The sequence below is a fragment of the Rutidosis leptorrhynchoides genome, chromosome 1 (genome assembly GCF_046630445.1).
Source record: "Rutidosis leptorrhynchoides isolate AG116_Rl617_1_P2 chromosome 1, CSIRO_AGI_Rlap_v1, whole genome shotgun sequence".
In the NCBI taxonomy this organism is placed as follows: Eukaryota; Viridiplantae; Streptophyta; class Magnoliopsida; order Asterales; family Asteraceae; genus Rutidosis; species Rutidosis leptorrhynchoides.
This window is the reverse complement of record NC_092333.1, coordinates 457,723,379-457,745,353: the sequence shown is the minus strand read 5'-3', so window position 1 is coordinate 457,745,353 and position 21,975 is coordinate 457,723,379. Positions and strand designations below refer to the sequence as shown.

General features: G+C 33.3%; 1 long non-coding RNA gene across 1 annotated transcript; it reads left to right on the top strand.

Annotated features, from left to right (window-relative positions):
- The first annotated feature begins 18,094 nt into the window (after positions 1-18,094).
- Positions 18,095-20,195, top strand: LOC139873916 (uncharacterized). Its single transcript, XR_011767632.1, has 7 exons — positions 18,095-18,189; positions 18,294-18,420; positions 18,538-18,581; positions 18,681-18,747; positions 18,991-19,054; positions 19,460-19,569; positions 19,667-20,195. It is a non-coding gene; the product is annotated as an uncharacterized lncRNA (long non-coding RNA).
- The last annotated feature ends 1,780 nt before the right edge of the window (positions 20,196-21,975 follow it).

The following is a 21,975-nucleotide window of genomic DNA, read 5'->3' as shown; positions in this document are numbered from 1 at the left end:
GAAAAAGAACTCCTTGCTATTGTCTTTGCTTTTGACAAATATCGTTCATATCTCGTTCTAGCTAAAACGGTGGTCTATACTGACCATTCTGCTCTTAGATACCTATTTTCGAAACAAGATGCGAAACCAAGATTAATCCGTTGGATCTTACTCTTACAAGAGTTCGATATTGAAATCCGAGATAAAAAGGGAGCAGAAAATCTCGCCGCTGATCATCTTTCTCGTCTTGAAAATCCTGAATTAGAAGTTCTAAATGAATCGGCAATACAAGACAACTTTCCTGATGAATATCTATTGAAAATAGATTATAATGAAATTCCATGGTTTGCAGACTATGCAAACTACTTAGTATGTGGATTCCTTGAAAAAGGATTATCGTACCAAAAACGAAAGAAATTCTTTAGCGATATAAAACACTATTTCTGGAAAGATCCACATTTGTTTAAAAGTTGTCCCGATGGAATAATACGCCGATGTGTATTCGGAGATGAAGCTAGTCAAATATTAAACCAATGTCACACAGGACCAACAGGAGGGCATTATGGGCCTCAGCTCACAGCAAGAAAAGTTTACGATGCCGGATTCTATTGGCCTACAATTTTCAAAGACGCACACCTTCTTTGCAAATCCTGTGATGCTTGTCAAAGGGCCGGAAAAATAAGTCAACGTGATGAAATACCACAAAATGTCATTCAAGTATGTGAAGTATTTGACATTTGGGGTATTGACTTTATGGGTCCATTTCCAAAATCTCATAATAATCTCTACATTCTCGTTGCCATTGATTATGTATCTAAATGGGCGGAAGCACAAGCCCTCCTGACTAATGATGCACGAGTTGTAGTCAACTTTTTAAAACGTCTTTTTGCAAGGTTTGGAACACCGAAAGCTTTAATAAGTGATTGGGGTACTCATTTTTGTAATAATCAACTTGAGAAAGTTCTCAAAAGATATGGAGTAACTCATAAAATCTCAACCACTTATCATCCACAAACAAGTGGACAAGTTGAAAATACCAACCGAGCTTTAAAACGTATTCTAGAGAAAACCGTAGGATCAAATCCAAAGGAATGGTCCATGAAATTGGAGGATGCACTCTGGGCTTTTAGAACAGCCTACAAAACTCCAATTGGAACCACACCTTTTAAACTCGTTTACGGAAAAGCATGTCATCTTCCAGTAGAAATTGAACACAAAGCATTTTGGGCTTTGAAGACATGTAATCTTGATTTACATGAAGCTGGACGTCTACGGTTAAGTCAACTAAATGAATTAGAAGAATTAAGACATGAAGCATACGAAAATTCGTTAATCTATAAAGAAAGAACCAAGAAATGGCATGATAAAAGAATCAGAAGTTCAAAAGAATTTAAAGAAGGAGACATAGTTCTTCTTTTCAATTTAAGATTCAAGCTATTTCCTGGAAAATTGAAATCAAGATGGTCTGGACCATTCATAGTCAAAAGAGTTTTCTCATACGGAACAATAGAGTTAATAAATTCAAATGGGATTGAATTTAAAGTTAATGGTCACAGAGTTAAACATTACATACATGGTCCGATGGAAGTTGACAATGAAGTCAATCATAATTTCACCACCCAAGAAAACCTTCAAAATGAAAACATAAATATGTTATCAACAACATATGAAAAATCAAAATTGGAAAATAGGAAGGATTCAAATTGGAGTGATGAAGAAGAATTCTTATACAAACCTCCCATTCCAAGAAACGAAGAAAAATGTGAACAAGAAGTTCAAATAGAAGTGAAAGAACTAAGAAAAGAACACCCGAAAAAGGTTTACAAACCAACTCGACTTACTAAAGCAGGAGACCCGGGTGAATTTATCATTTCTTATTTGCTTAATGATGGTGCTGTATATAATGGACTCGCAGATTTAGGAGCAAGTGCAAATATTATGCCTCTTTCCTTATACAAAAGATTAGGTATGGGTAAATTAAAACCAACCAAAATAGGGGTTCAATCATTTGACCTAACTATTAAACACTCGGTTGGAATAGCAAATAATTTACTTGTTAACGTGGAAAGTTTGACCTTTGTTGCAAACTTCATAGTGATTAATATGGAAGAAAACCTTGATATTCCTCTAATCTTAGGTCGCCCATTTTTAGCAACCACCGAGGCATTCATTGATGTAAGAGAAGGTAGAATGACACTTAGGGATGGTGATACATCGATCACCTTTGTGAATCAAAAGTTTAGATCTCCACCAACCAAAACTGTTAAACCAATAAAAATGCATAAGTGTGGGGAAGATGAAGAAACACTTAATGATGATCCGATCACAAAGAACCCCGTTGATGATAAGAAATTAGATGAACCCGTTTTTAACAGTTCAACGAAGAAACTTTATAAACGGATTCACGATGCTAAGATTAAGGGAAACTTTAAGTTATGTAACCGATTACTATCCAATTTATCGCCAAAAGAAAAGGCAATGTTAGTTGAATTTGTGAAAGTTACGGAGAAAATCAACAATTGGCTTGAAGCAAAAGTCAAAGATATACAAGTTGTTGATAGTCCAATTAAAAACGAAGTTAATCACAATTTCAACACCACATCTAACTAAGTGTGGGGAGAATCAAGTCTTTAAAGGATAATATGTATTTCTGTTAGAGTTAGATATTCTGTTTTCGTGTAGTTCTCGAGAATGGAACCCGAATGGTCTTTCCCTAGCAGACCCTAAAGAACTAGTCTTCTCCCCCCATTCTGAATTTTTATTTTTTTAGGTTTTACGAGATGAAGACTTCCTGTGAACTAATCCATGGTCTAATGCTACACGCTTTGATCACTAAACGTAATAATGACACCCTTCCAAGTGAATTGGTATCATTAATCAGAGGCAAATTGGACGGAGTAAGAAAAGAATCTAGGAATGAAAATAATAACTTACATTTTGGTAAAGGAAAATCAAAATCCGCAGTGAAAAGAAGAGCACGACACCTTGAAAGATGTCACAAATGCAGAAAATGGTCACACGAAGGAAAATGCTCGACGAATCAGACATATTCCAATACCGAATTCGTTACTTTATGCAGAGATGGACCGTTCATATGTTTCGAAGAAAAAACGTTGAATGCTCGAGGTTACGCCTATGTAGCTATGGAAAACCAATTAGTCAGACTATCTTATGAGTGGGCTAAAGCAGGTCACTAAGAATTCTATTTCACAGGTAAATATGTACAGTTTTTATGTTTATTTTTATTGCTTTTAACCTTTTGATAATAAACGCTAAATCGTTCGCTATAAAGTATTAAATTGATATTCAATAAAATTAGGTTTTGCGACCGAAATTATTGATATCATGCAAAAATTTATTACATCACTGCGAAATTTACCGTTTATTCTTAAGGTATAAATATCTTTAATCAGTCAACTCAAAATATTTCAGAAATTCGTCAGGAGTAAAACTAGGTAATATTGCCGAAATTACTTTACCGAAAAGAGGGGCGTATATTTTTGATTATATTTGATTGATTAAAGTGGGATAAAAGACCAAAAAGATTTTTAATTTTTAATTTTACTATGTTTTTAAATTTAATATATAAATATTAAAATTATTATTGTAAACTTTTTAAAATCAATATATTTAAGTTTGTAAATATTTAAAAAAAATTATATTTTTAATATAAGTTTGTATGTATAAAAACAAAAATATAATATAAATTTGGTGTGAATTTTTAATTTTAATAATATGAATTTTTAATTTTATGCATTTTTAATTTAAGTTTGGTGTGAATTTAAAAACAAAAATTTACTTTATTTCGCTAAGTTAAAAATTGATTTCTAAAAATTCGTCGTGAGTTGAAAACTAGGTCGTTGAACCGAAATTGCTCTACCCAAAGGAGGGACGAGAACTTTTATTATCATTATTTTTAATCTTATTGAATTAAAGTATGCCAAAAACATTTAAAACACCCAAAAATCTTTACTTTTAAAACCACGCTTTGAATTGACAAATTTTAAAATTTTGTCGAGGGACGGACTAGGACAACGATTCGAAACGCCCTCATCCTAAAAAGAAACAAAATTTTAATTTTTATTTAATTATATGTTTTAATAAGTATAAGGTTTTTATAAAAAAAAAAAAAAAAAAAGGAAAAAGTATTGTACCCGGACCCCATGCGATCGCATGGAGTTTGCACTGCAACTCCATGCGATCGCATGGAGCTGGAATCCAGGCCAGAAACATAAAACCCAGCGAGCTGTGTTCTGTCTCCACACTTACACACACATATACACACGAACACACACTCAAATCCTCACCAAAAATCATCAAATTTCACCGTAATTCGTCAAATTTCTTGCTCTAATCATGCCTAGGTTCGGATTCTTCAACAAAAAGGTAAAAATTACACCCCTAAACTCTTAAAATTTCTAGTTTTTGTGATAATTACCAATATTATACCTAATTTAATTTTGTTAATTTCTAGTGTAATTAGAGTTAAATTGTTAGTATTTTATGCATGTATAACCTAGATTGATGCTATTTAACATGATTTGAAGCCAAAAACTTCAAAATTTTTAGAAATCTAGGGTTTGTGTTCTTGAGCAATTTGGGGCTTTTTGATATAAACAGGTTATGTCCGATTTTTGTCATAAATTATTGCTAAATTAAGTAGTGTAACATGTTTAGGTAGCTAAATGATCCAAACATTGATCCTAAACATGATTTTTGGAGATTAAAGTAGACTTTTTAAGTCTAAAATTCATGAACTTGATTAATTTGATATAATTGCCATTTGAGACTTGTTTAATTGTTTGTAATGACTATTTTAACATGTTATTTGAGTTAAATGCTTATGAACTTTGTATACATTTTCATATAGGCTTATTTGAAAAAGTGTAGAATTAATAAAATAGTAAAAATGTGTATAAGTTTAATTTTGATTTAACATGTTATTGTAATTGTTTCAAGTTGTTATTTTGCTAACACTAATGCATATTTAGATGCACAAATTTTGTGTTTAATGTGTTTTGCAGAAAACCGATACTGATGGTACTTCATCATCATCTAGACAACCACAACAAGAACCTGAACCAGAATATGAGCCGCAATACGAGCCAGAACCCGAACAAGAACCACAACAGGAACAACAACATCAACCTGATCAACATGTACCTTATTATGATCCGCTACAATTTGTTGATGCCTTCACTGTATTTCCAATACATCCGCTAGTAGAATACCCGACGATTCCTGAACATACATTGCATCCTAATCTGAGATTCGATAGAAGCTGGAGAGATTACCCGGCATATCAAAGTAATAAATTCAAATTAGTAACGAAAGATGTAGAGGTGCCTAGGGTAATTGATTGGAATCCTTTGAAAACGGTACATCTAGCTGACCGTGTTAGACTGCTACTGATTCAAAGGTATGGTAGTTCTTCTTTTACCGATTGGGAACATCTATTCACCATTCGTAGACCTGTATATAAGGAATGGTGTGTTGAGCTGATGAGTACTATAGTGTTAAATGTAGATGTAGATAGATTAGATGATAGAAGTTTTCTTAGATTTATACTTGGCCGTAGGATGTACAGGATGTCCATGCTGGACATGGCCAGGGCTTTGCAGATATATACGCCCGCTGAATTACTACTACCCGATTGTATTAATTTGATTTATCGTGGTGAAAGGGTAGATAGGAATTTTGATGCGAACGCCGTCTGGAGGCGTATGTCAGATTATAATGTTTTTGGGCGGGCAGGAACACATACCTACTTACATATTAACAGAGCCGAGCTTCGTATAATTCATAGATTTTTGGCTAACTCGATTACATAGAGAGGTCACAATAAGGAAAAATTGACCTTACATGATTTATTTTACCTAAAGTGTATTCGAGACCCAAGAGGCTTTGTTAATATCCCTTACTGTGTTGGTTTTTATTTATCTAAAATGGTGGAAGGAATACAGGAAGGGGGGATAATTGGAGGAGGTATTTTTTTTACTCTCATTGGAGAGTATTTAGGTGTAGATAGGGATCAAGGGGGTCCACTTTTGGTATGTAGAGAACAGGTTGAGCCTTTAGGATTGAGGGTTTATGCGAGTGCTAAGATATTAAAGAGTAGACGCAATCAGGCAGTACCCTATGAAGGTAGTCATCCTCAGGTAGAGAGAGGTTTAGAGGAGGAAATGAAGGAAGCGGATGACATTAGGGATGTCATTCGGGAGGCTATGACTGATGTCTACCAGCGTGTAGATGAGGTAGACATGACAAACGAGGAGAGATTTCGTCGGATGGAGCAGTGGCAAGCCCGGAATGATTACAAGCATTCCAGGCAACGACAGCATGATAGATGGGACTATCATCAGCGTTAGATTATGAGTCGGCTGTCACCTCAGGATCACTACGTTCCGACCCGAACCGCTTACTATCCTCCACACCAGCCCGAGATGAGACCGCCATTTACTCTCTACGACCCTAACCAGGCATACCAGTACACCTATCACCAACCATGGAACCCGGACGACGACATGAACTGGAACCCCTATCCAGATTGATTTAGTTCCGGTTGGTAATTTATATGATTTTTAATTTTTATTATTTCTGTTTATTTATGTTTAAACACATTATATTATGATACTTTTATTGTAATGTTTAATATTTTTATTTGTTGTACTAATGTTTCATATTTGATTTGAAAGTGAAATTTTAAGTCCCATTTCAAATTACCATGCATGTTTATATTTGTATTGTATGTATTTTATTTCATGTACACAACAGGATAAAACAGCGCATTTTCAAAGACTGGCATTAAGTTCAGCAAAAGCTAGTACTTTTGACGACAAAACGAAAAACAAATATGATGTAACAACAAGACGGAATGAACAAATGATGTGCACCATTTATCATTCAACAAACAAACGCCAATATGTTTGGAAACTTTGGTAAAATTTAATCATTTTTCTACGCTAATCACCCTCAATAATTTAAATTGTTACTGATTTTTCTTGCAAATGAGGGCATTGCAAGATCTTAAGTGTGGGAAGGGGTTAAATTCTTTCGAATTTTTAAAATTTTTACCTTGTACACTTGGTTACCATTAAAAATACTAGTAATGCAGTAGTTGTATTAGAATCTAGTGCTCTCTGATAATAAAGAACAGCCCTAGTCTTATATATTGACTACCCAATTCTAGTAAAATTTTCAAAATTTTCAATTAAATGAATTCAAAATCATGTTTATACATATTTATGAACGATAAAACTAGGTGTTAACAACGAAATTATTGTTACCTCGAAAAGGACATAAATTGAGAAACAGCCTAAAATGTTAGAATTCATTTAAAATGGAATAGGGGACAATAAAAAGGCAAATAAAAGAAAATAAAAGCCAAGTGTGGGAAAATTTACCAAGTTATTTAAAATAAATATCACATATTTTTGTACAAATAACTGAAGATACTTTTGCTTTGGACTAATCTAAACAGTTTGACCCAATTTACTGTAATATATTTGAAAGAAAGATGGATCTACACGATGAATCAATTCCATCATTAAAAGGAAGTAAAGTCTTCCAAGAAAAAAAACGCGCTTCTTGATTTAGGTCAGGAAGTTGTCGTCCAGACCAGTTGTAGAGTCTACGAAAAACCTTGAAAAGTTTTCTAGAAAATCAGCTGGAAATTCACGGACCTCAGCATCAAACAGGGTCGCCAAGTGGTCAGACTTATCCTAACCATGAGAGGATCTGTCTCGTAAAATGGGGAGGACGCCGTGCAAATTAGCTTGATAAGACTAATGAATTAGATCCCCAGAAAGGATAATCTCCTTAAAGATCAAAAATCAGCTTTTAAGCCTGATATTACTCAATCCTTGAGATTGACTTTTAAAGATTGAGAACTACAAACTCATGGAATTCGATGATATCTAAACTCGAGCTTGAACGAGAAAATGTTTTGATCAAATTATAAACCGATTTGTTTTCTGAAAACCCATTTTTAATGCATTCATTACTAGTGAATGTAAAATCCTAGGAATTCACCTGGAATTCATTAGGTCACCTGAACCAAATCGGGTGTTAACCGTAAGAATGGTGGTTGCATAGCATGGTCGAAGACAGGACCTTGTGCCAGACCGAAAACCATAAGGGTGAGCTTTACTATTGCTCCTACAAAGGATAGTAATTGCATCCGACACGTTATAGACCATAATTAAAAGCATGTCAGGGGACATTGCCTTAACAGTTGATTGTTCAACGCTTTCCTTTACAACCGGACGGTAGTTTACCGAAAGGTAATATACGGAGCAAGTATACTGGACGTGTTGCTTTCCCAATATAAGGTTAGCAAGTGGGTGACACAAAACCGTAAGTTTTGAGCTAAAATTTTCAAATCTGAAACTCACCAAACCCACAAAAACAATTTTGCAACGCCGGTGAAGGGTTGTTCCTTAAAACTTATCTAGGGTAAAAGCTAGATTTAATTTTCAAAAGATCAAATGTTTTCATAAAGATCCAATTTCCTTAAAGGATCTAAATTTTTATAGTCATGTGAGACTGTAAACCTCATCGTTACTACCATTGTTCATACCGCCGTATAAAAATCACTGATGTACAAAGTGTGAAGAATAAAGAAGTGATTCTAGTATTTTTATTTCAAGACTATATTGCTTGAGGACAAGCAACGCTCAAGTGTGGGAATATTTGATAATGCTAAAAACGAACATATATTTAATAGCATTATCCCTCAAGAAAGATAAGCTTGTAGTTGCAATTGTTCTACGTACAAGTAATATTCGTTTAAATAATAAAAGGTGAAGACAAAAGACAGATTCGACGAATTGAAGACGCAAACGACCAAAAAGCTCAAAAGTACAAAATACAATCAAAGTGGTTCCAATTATTGATAAGAAACGTCTCAAAATTACAAGAGTACAAGATGCGAAACGCAAAATACAAGATATTAAATTGTACGCAAGGACGTTCGAAAATCCGGAACCGGGACCAGAGACAACTCTCAACGCTCGACGCAACGGACTAAAAATTACAAGTCAACTATGCACATAAATATAATATAATATTTAAATAATTCTTAAAATTATTTATATATTATATATATTTATATAAATCGTTGGCAGAATGCAAACAAAGACATGTGACCTGGAAAAGCTGGCCATGCGATCGCATGGCCTGGAAGAACAAATTCCATGCGATCGCATGGCAGTAGGTGGCAGGCCACACCCCTGTAAATTCGCAGTTTTGGTTGATCATACATCTTCATCCATCTCTCTATCTATCACGTATATATATATATATATATATATATATATATATATATATATATATATATATATATATATATATATATATATATATATATATATATATATATATTATAATTTTAAATTCTAATAATAAGGGTATGTTAGCAAATGTTGTAAGGGTGTAAGTCGAAATTCTGTCCGTGTAACGCTACGCTATTTTTAATCACTGTAAGTTATGGTTAATGTTATTTTTAATTTAATGTCTCGTAGCTAAGTTATTATTATGCTTATTTAATGCCGAAGTATGTAACACCCCAGCTTAACATGACCACAATATTGTCCGCTTTACCCGCAAGCGCACGGCTTTTTCTTAGCGACCACACACAAGAAGCACTTTCCCAGGAGGTCACCCATCCTGGTAGTGCTCTCACCTGAGCACGCTTAACCACAACGTACTCGCTCACCCGCTCTGCCTGTGGTCCCAAAACGCGTTGTGTCATTTAAGCGTGAGTATTACCTTATAATCCCATGATCACTCATGTCCATGGACGATGTGGGATTTGCCTAGGGTGTTACATTCACCCCCCCCCCCCTCATGGACTCATCGTCCTCGATGAGGTTTGCCCCCCCACCCCCAACGACACATGAGTGGCTCTGATACCATTCTGTAACACCCCAGCTTAACATGACCACAATATTGTCCGCTTTGCCCACAGGCGCACGGCTTTTTCTTAGCGACCACACACAAGAAGCACTTTCCCAGGAGGTCACCCATCCTGGTAGTGCTCTCACCTGAGCACGCTTAACCACAACGTACTCGCTCACCCGCTCTGCCTGTGGTCCCAAAACGCGTTGTGTCATTTAAGCGTGAGTATTACCTTATAATCCCATGATCACTCATATCCATGGACGATGTGAGATTTGCCTAGGGTGTTACAAAGTAATCGTGATGTTGGGCTAAATATTAAAATTGGGTAATTGGACTTTGTACCATAATTGGGGTTTGGATAAAAGAATGACACTTGTAGAAATTAGACTATGGGTTATTAATGGGTTTTATATTAACTAAATGATACCTCGTTGATTTAATATATAGACTTATAATTTGACGTATTTATATATAACCACATACGCTTGACTGGGTACGGTGGGCGGGATATCTATAAATACCAATAATTGTTCATTTTACCGGACACGGAACTGGATTAGTAGTTAATAGACTTGTTGAAACAGGGGTGGATTACATTCAAGGGTAATTGGTGTAATTGTTAACAAAGTAGTAAAACCTTGGTTTACACGCAGTCGATAACCTGGTGTATTCATAAAACAAAGTATTAAGACCTTGTTACAATTCGAATCCCCAATTAGTTGGAATATTTAACTTCGGGAATAAGAATAATTTGACGAAGACTTTCGCACTTTATGATTATGACTGATGGACTATTATGGACAAATCCGTATGGACATATCGAATAATCCAGGACAAAGGACAATTAACCCATGGGAATAAACTAAAAATCAACACGTCAAATATCATGATTATGGAAGTTTAAGTAAGCATAATTCTTTTATTTCATATTTAATTGCACTTTTAATTATCACACTTTTATTTATTGTCATTTTATTTAATTGCATTTTTAATTATCGTACTCTTTAATTATCGCAATTTTATTTTATCGCACTTTTATTTATCGCAATTTCATTATCGTTATTTACTTTACGCTTGTTATATTTATATTTTACATTAGGTTTTGACTGCGACTAAAGTTTTAAAATCGACAAACCGGTCATTAAACGGTAAAAACCCCCTTTATAATAATAATACTACTTATATATATTTTTGTATTTTTACAATTATAAGTTAAAACTAATATAGCGTTAAGCTTGTTTAAAAGATCCCTGTGGAACGAACCGGACTTACTAAAAACTACACTACTGTACGATTAGGTACACTGCCTATAAGTGTTGTAGCAAGGTTTAGGTATATCCATTCTATAAATAAATAAATATCTTGTGTAAAATTGTAAATTATTTAATAGTATTTCGTTGTAAAAATAATACTATTTCCTCGCACACCTCGCACACATCAGTAACCCTGTTCTTATTAAGGATTTTCGTCCTATATCGTTGGTGGGGTGTTTTTATAAGACTGTTACCAAAATTTTGACTAATAGACTTCAAGGTGTTATCGATAAAATTATTAGTCCGGTTCAATCGGCGTTTATAGCAGGTCGTCAGATTTTGGATGGCCCCCTCATGTTAAGTGAGATTATTTCGTGGTATAAAAACAAGAATAAAAAGATGCTTCTTTTTAAGGTTGATTTTGAGAAGGCGTATGGTTCGGTCAATTGGGAGTATCTTTTATTTATGTTAGATTCCCTGGGTTTTGGAAATAAATGGTGTACGTGGATTAAAGGTTGTCTAGACTCGGCTAAAACTTCTGTTTTAGTTAATGGCAGCCCTACTAAAGAGTTTACCTTAAAGAGATGATTAAGACAAGGCGACCCATTAAGTCCTTTTCTTTTTATTATCGTTATGGAAGGCCTCCACTTAGCTTTCCGTCGTGCCACGGAGCTTAACTTCATTCGGGGAATTAAAATTGGTATGAATAATGTTCATTTATCTCATTTTATTTATGTGGATGACGTTATTATTTTTTCAGATTGGAGCGGTATTGAGATTAGGCGTATTATTATGATTTTGGAGATTTTTTATAGAGTTTCCGGTCTAAGATTAAATGTCTCCAAGTCACATGTTTTTGGGGTCGGAGTAGATGATTTGGAAGTTGTGCCTATTGCTAATAGTGTCGGGGCTCATGTTGGTAACTTTCCTACGACTTACTTGGGTTTTTCGATTGGCTCAAGTATGAAAAAAGTCGCGAATTGGGATAAGTTAGTCGAGAAGTTTAGTTCTAAATTATCTATGTGGAAAACAAGTCTCATTTCTGCGGGAGGTCGTTTAACTCTTATTAAATCTGTTATGGGAAGTATCGGTATTTATTTCATGTCTCTGTTCAAATGCCCCGAAAGGGTGTTAAAGAAACTCAAAGCTATTCGTGCTAGATTTTTTTAGGGTGGGGATAGTTCCAATAAAAAGATGGCATGGCTAAAATGGGACAAAGTCATTGCTTCATTTGATAAGGGTGGTCTTAATATTGGAAGCCTTAAAGCTTTCAATTTGTCTCTTATTTACAAATGGCGATGGAGATATTTGTCTAACCCGAACGATTTGTGTTTTAATTATTAAATCTATTCATGGTGATTGCTTTGAGTCTACTGCTTCTACGATTTCAACTGTGTGGACTAATATAGTCAACTCGTGCACTTCCTGCATTACAGAAGGTATGGTCCCAACTGATTTCATTAAAATGTCTATTGGGAATGGTAATTCCATAAGGTTTTGGCTTGACTTGTGGGTTGGCAATGATACATTAAAATCACGGTTCAATAGGTTGTATCACCTTGATAGATCACCATTCGCTACGGTTGCAGATAAACGTAGAAATGGCGAATGGTTTTTTTCGTGGTCCAGGGACGTTTTACGAGGAAGAAATGAAAGTATTTGAAGGATTTAACAGACGTTATCGGTTGTCCAGTTTTAAAAGATAGGCCCGATTCTTGGATATGTTCCATTAATAATGAAGGCGTTTTTACGGTTAAGGATACGAGAGAACACATCGATCGTCAAGTTCATTGTGATGCTGCGGTACGTACTATTTGGTTTAAGTTTTTGCCTCGTAAAGTTAACATTTTTCTATGGCGTTTTCGTTTGGATTGTCTTCCGGTTTGTTGGAATCTATCCGCAAAAGGGATAGATATTGGTTCGGTTGTATGTCCCTCTTGTAATAACGGGGTTGAGACGAGTGATCACTTGTTCTTTGATTGTCTTCTTGCTCGGGTGATTTGGCAAAAGATACGCATTTGGCTCAATTGCGGATTACCTATTTTTGATTCGTAGGATTCGTTTATTTTCTGGCTTGAAGGAGTTCGTTTACAAGCTTTCTCCAAGAACCGGATAATTGCGGTGATCGTGACTACATTATGGGCACTTTGGCGTTTTCGTAACGGCTTAGTTTTTAATGATGTTTTTTGTAACAAAAGTAATTTATTTGATGTTATTAGATTAGTTACTTTTCGTTGGTTAAAAAATAGAGGTCATTGTGTTTCAAGCTGAAACACGTGGCTCTCTATTCCTTTGTAATCATCCTTTAGCGCTTTGCTAGGGATCGTTTCTTAATATAATATTTTTTGGCCGTTAAAAAAAAATGTACTCTGTATATGTTATCTTCTATGTAAATCTTGAGTATATGTGCCATGTAATTATGTACATGTTTTTGGTTTAGCTTTGCTTTTGTAGGTTTTGATGTTAATTTGATATTGATTTTGATTTTGATTTTAATTTTAATTTTAATTTTAATTTTAATTTAATTTATGATTTATGATGAAGATATTAAATTGGGGGAAGAAGATGAAGTTTATAATAATTGAGGGGAAACAATTAAGTGACGAAAATGCCCTTACATGCATTGCACATGTGAGAGCTTGAATAACGGCCGTCAGACTCAGGTACCAAATTTGCAACCAAATGAAACATCGGATTTATCCTTGTAACAATTATACTTTAGAACATAGATCGAAATTTGAGTAAACATCAGGTATCAATTGTGTAATTTTGTCATTTTCCGACGACATTAATTATGCTTCCAATTTGAATGAGTCTTTTAGATATCTTGATCCGATATTACAAAAATCTAAGAGCATAGACGAATATTGACCCACAAACTAGATATAGTGGCGGTTGGCTACAATAGTCTTGTGTGAGAAAAAAGTTCAATCGAAATTGAAAGAATTTTTTTGGAACGATGACCATGCATGTTTTATGGGTCATACTGTTGGCTGAGGACAAATACTCATGAAAATAGAATAAATGTGGCTCAAATGAGAATGTTAAGATGGACATATGATAAAACGATATTAGACATGATATTAAATAGAGTTTATAGGGTGGATTTAGAAATCATAACTATTACCAATAAGCTGAGTGAAACCCTCCTGGTTTATGGTGCAAAGAGAAAATGTAGATCAAATAGGTGGAAGGTTAGAATATAGATAAACACATTACCTCTAATACAAATTCATGGAAAACTAGAATTAGGATAACTGAATTTGGCCGTTAGACCACTTCTTACAGTGCATGTGACGTCACAGGCAGTTTCTGCATTTTTTGCCTAAAAAGTGCAAACTGCCTGTGCGTCAGCAGGGTCAGTTTCTGATCTTTTTTAACAGTGGGTGCCCGTTTTTTTGTCAGTTTTCAGTAGCTAACGCCTCGATTTAACGGAAACTGACGCCCCGTTAACGGCCGTCACTTTCCATTTTACACGTCAACTGACGGTGCCCATTTAACGCCTCGTAAGAAATGGTCTTAAGTTTGGTGAAGTTACTTTTAGGCTATGTAAGGGATTTACTATATGCAATCCTACCTACCTATAATACAAGAAGGAGGCACATTACCAAAGGGCCCTTGGCCTGGAGGTATGAGAGGAACCCTTTAATTAAGAGGTTGTGGGTTCAAGCCTCACCTGAGGCAGTGAGATGTAAATATTCGTGGTTTCGTGCGTAGTTTGTAGGTTTGTCTTTCAAAAAAAAAAAGGAGGCACATTCATGATTAAATCACATAGATAATTTAATTTGTGAGGGTTTTGCAACATATGTGGAAGCTTGAATATACGTTGAGACTGACTTTTATCTTTTGCTGTGTTTAATTAATTAACTAGAAAAAATTCGACCGCGCGTTGCTGCGGTTGTATTCAACGCGCGGTCGAATTTAGATATACGTTGTTTGATACCTAATATATCTAATAGGTTGAGTTGTTTGTTGTACGTGTATGTATATGTATGAAATATAGCCCGAAATATTTAGTGTTTTTTTAATGATGTCCGTTTTGCTCGTAGTTAGTCTCGTTGTGTTCCTTGGATTTTTTCGAGTTGAACGGTGATCTCGGAAAAATTTAACTCGCACCGAGCGAGAAGATAGGGCCCGTTAAAAATTCGGGTGGAGTTAGTTTCTTTTATTTTAATAAAATTATATATTTACACTTTCTACCCCTGAGAAAGAGTAAAGGTGAGGGGCCGTTTTATAATTTGAGGTGAATTTGAGTGGATGTTTGTAGTGTGAATGGAAACTCAAAACGACAATCCAAAATAAATGAAACTACGATTTTTGGGGTGTGTTTTAGTATGTAGGATTAAATTAAATAAATAAATAAATAAATTAAATAAATTAAATAAAATAATAATAATAATAAATAAATAAAATAATAATAATAATAATAATAATAATAATAATAATAATAATAATAATAATAATGAATTACTTTTCTTTATACTTTTCAAGACGGATGAATTATGCATCAATTTTCTTAACGTTCTAACAAGTATTAGAGCTCTCGGAGTGAGGAAATTTTTTTTTGAAGTTCCCAAATGGGACCGCCGGTTTTATGGGGTTGAATGTCTACATTAAGTTCCCGAAATGCCATTTTATATCTCATATAGAAGTTTACAAAATCTTGACAATATTTTTCATTATTAGTTCAATAAATAATATCATACACGTATATTTGTCAAGTACACGTTCACAGTTTATCGTATAGCATAAAATTCATGCGCACCTTGCAAACAACGTATAAATCACAACACACAAGTCATGATTACATGGCAACTCCAGATCATAACTAGACTCATAAACATTTCCAAAAAGCCTAGTCATGCCCTCATACGATGTCTACAAGTCGTGTTTCAGATAAGCTTCAATTAAGGTTTACAAGATCAAATTCATCACGTGCAGCAGTTTTAGAAAAATTCTCATTTTATTTAGAAAATTAGTAATTAACGAACGGCCAATTGGAGATGACTCTAGACACTTCAAATTTTCAGTGATAAAATAATCAAAGCAATTCATGTAGCCATTTTGTACAGTTTTGCATAACTCTAGAGACCTTCTGTTTTGGACAACATCTAGACATGTCATTTGGTGACGCATATAACACATAACAAACAATGGTTTCAGAAGATATCATACAAATGAAATATGTTTATAAACATCTAAATAACAATATTCCAGAAGATCAGAGTCTCAAATAATTTCTAGTTCATTTGAGGTCATTTAGAGTGCATATGAAACCAGTTTTCGAGCAATACAAATCACCATTTTCCGTTTAATGATACCGAGAGCTATACATAACCAATTAACATGATTCTTAAGTCTATCTTGAGTGATTTTTAACAAGGAATCCAGTGGTTAGCATTTCAATGACTCATTCATAAAGCATAAACATCAGAAAATTCGTATTGCATGCAAAACTCTAGCAAAAACTTCAATTGATCATAACTAGCACATCCCACTACAAGAAAAATGCTCCTATAGGACCCCCAATTTGATCATATAAAGCCACTTTATAGGACCTTTGGGCTTGAAAGGACCTACCAATAGGGGTTGTATCTAACGCGGTCCTATTAAATATTGAAATTAAAAGGTGTCCTAAAAGGTCATAAGATTATGAAACCAATGATCATGTCCTATAATATGATTAACAACCATATAGAAAGGTCCTTAAAAGTACATATTAGGAGCATTTTTTAATATTGAGACATACAAAAGGGTCACAAAAAGCAAAAATGGATTACATTAGTACCAACAAAAAGGTCCTAATAAAATTTTAAATTTCTTAAGGAGTAATAAAATTGGTCTCTTTATAAGTATTTGGTATCTTAATACCCAAATAAAAGACCTATTATAAAAAAAATATTACATTAATACCAATAAAAATAGTCATATTGTAACGATATACTAGTTTAGTACCAAGAAAAAATGTCCTAATTTGCACAAATTTTACTTTAGTACCACATAAAAGGTCCTAATATAATTATTTTTAAGGTTAGTACCACTAAAAAAAAGTCCTAATATAAATATATTATTAAAACTTAAGACCACAAAATTAGTCGTAATATGTGATGATATGTTATTTTAGTACCATGAAAAAGAGTCATAATATAATGATATTATATCAAGTTTATTATGACATAATTATACGATGTCCTATCAAGTCATAGTAGTTCTGAATCTGGTTCGGATATTCGGTCCGATGCGAATATTCTGATCCAGTTCGAATATTCGAGTCCGGTTCAGGCCTTTGGGTCCGATTCGGATAATCAGATCCAGATCGGATATTTCAGTCTGGTTCGGTTAAACGGGTCCGGTTCCAGTATTCGAATCCGGGTTTGTTTCGGATTCTGAGCGGTTTTATCGGATATAATTTTTATTTAATATGATTATGGATACCCATTTAATAATTTATACTAAAAACAAATATGAAATAAAACATAATTATATTTCAATAAATCAGTCTAATAACATGAAAACACTAAACATAAAAAATTCATAAACATTCCAACATTTAGACTTCAAATAACATTTGACAAAGAAAGTAAAGAAAATGAAAAGCAACGTAGAACGTCTTGGATCAGCATGTATCTTTATTAATCCAATGTACCATCTACAAACACTTGGTTTATTTAGAGTTGTACGCATTCTGAATACACATTTGACGACTTTCGACCTACTTGACACTTCATTCCATATCCATTTTAGCTATAAAAAAGTTTGAATTATCCATTTGATCCATTAGGGACAACTTATAGCTGACTCCATAAACGGGTCGAATTTACCATTTCTAAATTGGTATAGTCATTTGATATTAGTAAAACTTGAACTTTACATGTTCCATAATGTTAGTAAGTTGCACACTTATAGCATCTATTATGTTATAGCAGTATACTTGTTTGTTCTTTTGTAACTCATGTGTTCTGCTTTTTCAGGGAAAAAAGAACCCAGGAACAGATCATGATTCCGTTTTGAAATTCTTGAAGAATGTTCTAGAAGGAAAAGAAATGGAGATTAACAGGTTTTACTACTTTCCAGTTTTATAGTTGATGAAAAGGTTTTAATGTTTTACTGAAATATACGCCTTATTAATTTTCACTATGATTGACTTTTCACAAAATATAGTTGGCATATTCTTATGGGGATGAAATCTGCTCCAAAAGAAGTTTCTTATGATCCCATTGCCCTTCTTGAGTTGCCACATCCGTTGCATGCATTCTACCGTGTGTCTGATACAGACGAATTGAACGTGGTAATGTATTTGATTATAATTTTATCCTCCTTCCAATGGAAAAAACTGTTTTTTTCCATTTGATTTCATTTGGTTTGTTGTGTATTTTGTTCATGTGTACTTGGTAAATGATTTCAGTCATGACACATATCTTGGAGGCTTCTTGAACTATTTCAGCATGGGTTAGTCTCAACTGTTAACTTTTAATCTTCTACATGTCATTTGATAATTACATAGTTTTTTGAAATGGCTTGAATAATACTCTGTTCCTGTATACGTAGGGATGTATGCTCAAGTATCTTATGCATTTTCATCCAGAAAAATTTAAAAATCAGTTAACAAAATCAGGTATTGTACAACTATGTGATCATTGAATGAAAGTGATATAATATAATGTTAGGTTACTGTTAAATTAATTCTTATATTATACAAATCAGGTATTGTAGATAGAATAGGTTAGAATTTGATGTTCAAAGTTGTTACATGTGTTGACCTGTGTTGTTGATTTTGTGTTCCCTTTGTTTATTTCGGTTTTCAGGGTTGCTATTATTTGTATTTGAGTGGATAACAGATTTACTTTTTTTTTTCCAGGTTAGCTTAGAGTGTTGGTGCTATGGTGTTTTGAGATTTTCTTAGCCTTTTGTTATTTGACCTGGTTAGCAAATCTTTTTCTCTACTCGGTTTTAAGAATTTGTCATTAATATTGTGAATGAATGTGACTCCCTCCTGGTGCTGACATTGGTTAGACCTCTGTTTGTAGTTTATAGTGTTAACTGCCGTTAGTATTAGCATTCTCTTTGCTTTTGTTGTGTAGTTTGTTGTTGTGTTGTTTTTGTAATACCCGTTCTTAAAGCTTATTTTCTGATACTAAATGAATTTAATTGATTCTCTTGAATGTTAGTAAACATTTGACAATGCCTGATATGATTGACTTTGTGGTAATACCCGATGATATCCGATTTTAGGGTTGATGGATGTTCAATCTATAGTTTATATACAAGATTATGTTTTAGTATTCGAAAATGGATTTTCGTAATAACAAGTAACTTCTTCACAACAGGTATGAGCTCACAAATCCCCCCTTGCCAACGCCCGCGATCAACAAATAGCATAAACACACAACCGCACCAACCAGTTGTAGCTCCTAAAAACAAATGTTCCAAAATGAAGGTAAATCATTCATTCTGTTTTTTATTACGTGCACCTGCAATCAAGTTTCTCATCAAGTTTCAATCACAATGTTACTTAATATTTTCTACCAAAACAGACATGCTGGAAACATGCACGAAGAAAAAGTTTGACTAAACAACACTGTTGTACACTCTTTTGAAGACTAGAACGTGCTAGAAGTCACCAAGCTTTTGAAAAACACTGATGTTAGTAAACTTTTGACTTAGCTACTAGACACCCATGTCATTGAAGCTCTTTTGATGTAACCACTAACGAATAACCATGTAACTAACGTTGCTACTAAACATCAATGTTAAACATGTACCTAACATGCTTTTGATGTAACCACTAGGCAGGCATGCCAATAATTATGTAAACAACTGTATATCCACCGCAAATAAACCACGTAAAAGATAAACTTGCGGCGAAGCTTGGGCACGAAAAACTCATGTATCAATCAACGAAAATGTACAGTTAAAGTATAATTGGTCACTAGATAATAAGCTGAAAGGAAGTTGACTTGAGAGAACAATGTCGATGTTTTCATATCAATTAATCAGTATGACACTGAAAATGTCTATTATTGAATGTGAAAGTTATTGCATTACCATAGATAACGATTATTATTTGTAATATTTGTAGTTATAGAAGAACATTATTGGTGTTTCATTCGTTTTATTAGAGAATAGTACTGCAAATTTTATACTACATTATAATTTTTTAGTTATAAATTTTTGTATTGATTTTTAGTTTGTTAAGTTTAATATGCTTTTATTTGCATATCTTTAACCTTTACATTAATATTAGTGATCACAATTAACACATAATGCGACATTAAACCGTTATATGACTTTTATATATGGTGTCCAATTAAATTAATATATAATGTGACACGAAACCGTTAAATGTATTATAAAGTTCCGTTTAATGATTCATAATTAGATTGTCCTACTAAAGCATATGCTAATTGAGACCCTAAAACTCATCCGTTATATTAAAGAATCAAAGTGTTCTAAAAATTTACAATAATACGGCATAAGTGCCACATGTCCTATTAGATTTTGATGTAATATGACTAAAATAAATAAATGTCCTATGATATTTCATTTCATATGACTTTTATATAAGGTCTCCTATTAATTTAACACATAATGCGACACCATAACGTTAAATGTCTTATAAAATTCCGTTTAATGATTCACAATTAAAGTGTCATATGAAATCATATGATAATTATGACCCCAGAAACTCATCCGTCCTATTAGCTTCTGATGTAATACGACGAGGACAAATAAATATCCTATTATAGTTTATTTCATATGATAATTAAATTTAACACATAATGCGACACTAAACTGATACATAATGTGTCCTGTAAAATCATATGATAATCAAGACCCAAAAAAACTAAAAGTACCAATATCTACAATGATACGACATAAGTATGACATGTTCTATTAACTTAAGATATGATACGACTAGGGCAAATAAATGTCCTATGATACTATATTTAATATGACTTTTATATAAGATGTCCTATTAAATTAACACATAATGCGACACTAAACTGTTAAATGTCTTATAAAGTACCATTTTATGATTCACAATTAAAATGTCCTATGAAATCATATAATAATTATGACCCCGAAGACTAAAAGTGTCCTAAAAATTGACAAAGATACGACGTAAGTATTACATGTCCTATCAGCTAAATATAGAATATGACTAGGACAAATAAATATCCTATTATAGTTTATTGCATATGACTTTAATATAAAGTGTCCTATTAAATTAACACATAATGTGACACTAAACCGTTAAATGTCTTATAAAGTACCATTTTATGATTCACAATTAAAGTGTCCTATGAAATCATATGATAATTACGACCCCAAAAACTAAAAGTGTCCTAAAAATTGACAATGATACGACATAAGTATTATATGTCCTATTAGCTAAATATATAATACGACTAGGACAAATAAATGTCCTATGATAGTTTATTTCATATGACTTTTATATAAAGTGTCCTATTGAATTAACACATAATGCGACACTAAACCGTTAAATGTCTTATAACGAAACATTTTATGATTCACAATTAAAGTGTCCTATGAAATTATATGATAATTATGACCTCAAAAACTAAAAGTGTCATATTAAAGAATTTAAGTGTCCTATTATATCTACTATAATATAATACGACTCACACAAATAAATGTCTTATAAAGAGTAACTTTCATATGACTGTCATATCATGTGTCCTATTATTCTACCAAATAAGAAGACACACATTTAAATGTCTTATAAAGTCCCTTTATATGATACACAATTTAAATGTCCTATTATATCATATTAACTATTATGATAATTAGGAGCCCAAAAACTAATTCGTCCTAATAACAT